Consider the following 4,965-nt stretch of genomic DNA (forward strand, 5'->3'; position numbering starts at 1 on the left):
CCCACTTCTAATATCGGGTGTACACTTTGACCATCCGACTTTTAAAAGGTGGCATTTTTATACGGATTTTTAGCGGGTGTTACAACTTGTTTTATTTATATTCGACAACCTTTTCATTTTATATTTTATGCATTTTTTAAAAGATCAATAAGCCTCAATTATGAAACCAACCTATTAGTAACGGTTTATATTGATTTGGTTTTAATTTTTAACGTTTCAGCTTCGGCTTTCAATGAATAAAAACTGTTACTAACGGTTTAATTCGTAGTTTGACCTGAAGACTATTAAAAGCGGATTGCGAACACCCGTACAAACACCTATATTATATACCCAACTTTAACAAGTAACTATATTTCTTAATTTATTTTACTCTTGAAATTTTCTTAATTAGTGAAATGTTATTTTTATATACACATTAAATCATTTTTTTATTTTTATTAGTTTCTGTTTAACTTAATTATTTTTAATAAAACATGTGTTAAAAGAAATAAGAAAGATTAACATTTTATCATTATGGAATGATCTAAAATAAGGTTGGCAAAAGATGATGAGAAATCAATTACAAAGAATGTTGTGAGAATAACACTACTAACATCATTTTGCCCATACACTCCATACCCACTATATGACTATTCTCACCCACAATATAACTAGTTAATTCACTAATGTGTTACTATGACTTTCATTATTGGCTGTCGGCTGTTGTGGTCACAACACATTAAATGTAGGTGTTTTTTTAGGGTTGTTTACGACCCGACCGAGCGAAGGCTTGCTCATTACATGGCTTGTTTATAACCGAACCGAACTGAACTAAACAGCTGAAATTTGAACCGAGCATTTTTTAATCGAACATCGAACGATTTTTGAGCATTATTTTTTTCTTTTTCACTTTAAAATTTTCAATAATAAACAAGTTTGAAAGTTGTAAATAATATATTTTGTAAACAAATTAGTAGTTTTTAGACAAAAATGTAATATGTTGTAAGTTTTTATAAGAAAGAAATTTGAAGTGAGATATAATGAAAATGTAAATAAACTTCTAGTATACAAAAAACTTGAAGCGACCAAATAAAAATTTAAAACTCACGTAATAGGAAAAAAATTAAAAGGGTTAAAAGTTGTAAACTTATATTATGTGTTTTGTCTATATACTTATATATTTGTTCTATATAACTATATATAAAAATAAATTAAAAATATTATAGCCGAATCAAACCGAGTAGATCTTTGCTCGTTAATTGGCTCGTTTACAAACCGAACCGAGCACAGCGGCTCGTAATCGAGCGAGCATTTTCTAATCAATTTTCAAGCGAGCAACGACAAGTTCGAATGACTAACGGTTTGGATGAACCTAGTTTTTTTCCTCGCCAAAATAACTTCAATAAACCTATAAATGGACACACACTAAACTTTTAGACATGTTAAATTTCCACCAACTAAGAAATGGAAGATAGTAAGGAACTTATATCCTTCATCAAACTATGGTTTATTGCCATCTCTTCTATCCTATACTGCTACCTCATTCCGGCTCGGATCTCCTACGGGCGTCCCAAGGTTACTCTCTCTTCTCCCCATCATCATCGTCTTCTCGATCCTCCCACTACCAATCTCTAACATCCATCTCGCCTTCCCAGCGTTCTTTTTCCTCGTATGGCTAGGAAACTTCAAACTATTACTCTTTGCCTACAACAGCGGCCCTTTATCTTCCACACGTCAGTTACCAATCCTCACATTCATGTCCATTGCTTTGCTCCCAATAAATCATAAACAATCTAATAACAAAATCATAAATCCATTCCCATTTTCATTGCCTAGACCGATTATGTTATCGATTAAAGCGGTTATTCTCATTATAATTGTACATGTTTATAAATACAAAGATAACCTACATTGGTCTATGGTTACACCTATTTACTTTTCACATATGTACATCGGTTACGAATTAGGGTTTGCGGTCACTACTATATTTGCTAAGGTCCTTTTAGGATTTAGCTTCGAGATTGAACCGCAATTTAATGAACCTTACCTAGCTACATCACTCCAGGACTTCTGGGGCCGTCGTTGGAACCTTGTGTCATCGAGCATTCTTCGGTCTAGTGTGTATAATCCAATTCGAGCAATATCGACACCAAGTCTAGGTAAATTTTGGAGCCAACAATTAGGGATTGTCAAGACTTTTGTGGTGTCCGGACTAATGCATGAGTTGATGTATTTTTATTTAATGCGTGTTCATCCGACGTGGGAGGTGACGTGGTTTTATGTAGTACAAGGTGTGTTTACGGCTGCTGAAGTGGCTGCTAAGAAAGCGGTTAACGACAGGTTTCGGTTGCATAGAGTGGTGTCTGGAATGCTTACATTGGTGTTTTTGGTTGTGACTGGTGCTTTGTTACATTTTGTGCAACCTATAAGGCATGGTGTGGATGTGAAGATTATAAATGAATCTTCAACATTATTAAAAATGTTTAAATGAGTGAATATGTGATAAGTGTATGTTATATTGTTATTATGCAGGAAGTAATTATATTTATCAAGCAAATTGCTTAGAAAAAAAGGTTATGTACGTGTCTTAATAATATTAATCGTAGGTTTAAGCTTTTGTTGAAACCGGTTAACAATCGATTTCAAAACACTCAGAAACTTTTTCTTGAAAACCAGTTTCTAAACCGAGCAGGTTTAAGGCAAACTGGTTTGGACTTGCTTCAGCTCGATCCGATTTGATTTTTAAACTGATCTAATTTTGGCCTAAATCATGTTTTATGCACGGATGCATCTAGAGGTGCATAAATCGGGTTTTTCAAATGCCTTGTTCCGGGTATGGAACCGGGTTTGGGTATGACCGGGTAATAGAAAATCGTGTATTGGCAATAACTGGGTCGGGTCGGGGTACTGTCTCTAAAAAACCATACCATATGCATCCGGTTCGGGTCGGGTATAGAACCGGGTATTCTAAAATCGGGTATTTGAATACCCTATTTTCGGGTATTGAAAAACCCTATTTTCGGGTTTTTTTTTGTTTTTTTCCAGGTATTTTTTTGGTATAGATTTGATTTTTAGGGGTTGCACTTTTTAGGGGTATTTTTCATGTATTTTTCAGGCATAGATAAGGTATTTGTAAAATCCAGTTTCGGGTATTGAAATAACGTGGTTCTTGGTATGGGACCGGTTTCGTTTTTCGGGTATAAATCGGGTCAGGTTCCGGGTACTTGATACTGAAATGCATACCCTGTCTGACTGTCTGTACCCTACCAGTAGTGCCGGGTACAGTTTCGGGCATTAAAATCCTGGGTATAAAAGAACTGGTTCCAGATATTTTTTCGGGTCCGGTTTCAGGTTTGGGTTTTCTATTCACATCTTGATGCACCTCTATCTTAAAGTACTAGAATTGCATATTTATTATTTAGTGGTGTTGAAGTGTGGAACTTTGGGCCGCACGATAGGCCCAATAAACTTAAACTACAAAGACATAGTCATATAATCCACTACAACAACTTTTGTATGGACTAACTGAAATCCATCACAACTCATTAATTTCATCAATAATATTGTAAACTAAAGATCAAAATAACTTTAGGTTTCTATGTTATGTTTTTATAGTTAGCATGTTTGAAAAATCATGGTAGGGGTGCATTTTTGGTGATTGAGAATTTGTTCTGCTTAGATGCTATCACTTATCAAGCATGAGATGCATTCTTCAACAACTAGCAAAATAGAGGTATATTTCAAAATATTTGTCTTGTTGACAACATTGATAGTTATACCTCTTGCATTTCACACACACATGTATAACTTTTCGATAAAAAATGAAAAAAAAAAACGCTAAATAAGCAATCTAGTCTTGACGATATTCATTAATTCAACTCAATGATGGATGAAAAAAATCCTTTTAATGAAATTTTCAGTTTAACTCATGAAAACATCAATTCTGGTGCTTAAATGGTTTTAGTTATAAAACTGCTGACTACATACGATAATTGATGCGTATTACAAATGTGATAGCTGTTACCGGTTAGTTCGGGCGATTAAATCGGGTTTTAGTTATGCAATTACATATGAAAATTGATGCATATTACGAATGTGTTAGCTGTTACCACTTAGTTGAGGCAGTTTAATCGGGTTTTAGTTATGATATTGCATAACCAAATCGGGCTGTGCCGCCACATCTCACGCATCACAGGCAATAAACCATCCAAAATTGCTAAATGGCCTAAACCGGGAGCCGCGTCGCATGCGGGTCAAATACATGGCCGACCCCTTTGAGATAAGATAAATTTACGCGCCACTGTATAAATATAATAACTTTATGAAGATAGATGGTCGGGTTGGATAATGGGCCAAATCTAGGCTGTATTCGAAACAGGTCAAATTCACTTCGGGTTTGGGTAGCAAATGGAATAAAAATAGTCTTTCGTATGAGGGTAGATGGTCGGGTTGGATAATTTGAAACGGGTCAGCAGTTAGCTTCAATTTTTTTATGAGCTTATGAAATGCATGTGATGACCAAATTTACGTTTCTCAATTTATTAAATTTTTAGGCTTTAACAAGAAGCGACTTTACTTCACAAATGTAATCACATTAAAAATCACATGTAAGCTGCTTGAATTTTTGTTCATGTCAATGGGTCAAACTAACTTTTTGAAGTGAAACGAATCGGTGCATATGTCTAGAAGCTAACTGTTAATTTGGTGCATGTGTTTACTGCAAAGTCACTACTTTGACATAAAAAGCCATTTGAAGTTGTAATTTTAAAATGACGCATACGCAGTTTTATATCTCAGAATTGTAAAATGATTTTTAAAGTGATGCATAAAAAGCCATTTGTCATAACCTTTTGTCGTGTATCATTGTTTGTAGATTTCGTTTGGTCTAATTGAAAGGTTGCGAAAGCTTATAAATTGGTCGGTGTTGTGGGCTTTAATCAAAAGAGTGTCGAAGGTGGGGACATGAAGACCGAGATAGCTTGAAGA

The 4,965-nt window shown here is 34.7% G+C and overlaps 1 pseudogene; it reads left to right on the forward strand.

Moving 5' to 3' along the window:
• Positions 1-1,406: 1,406 nt before the first annotated feature.
• On the forward strand, positions 1,407-2,545 carry LOC143608620 (long-chain-alcohol O-fatty-acyltransferase pseudogene; annotated as a pseudogene).
• The last annotated feature ends 2,420 nt before the right edge of the window (positions 2,546-4,965 follow it).

This window comes from Bidens hawaiensis, unplaced genomic scaffold (genome assembly GCF_021521415.1).
Source record: "Bidens hawaiensis isolate Kalapana, Puna unplaced genomic scaffold, B.hawaiensis_p1.1 tig00419396_1, whole genome shotgun sequence".
Lineage (NCBI taxonomy): Eukaryota > Viridiplantae > Streptophyta > Magnoliopsida > Asterales > Asteraceae > Bidens > Bidens hawaiensis.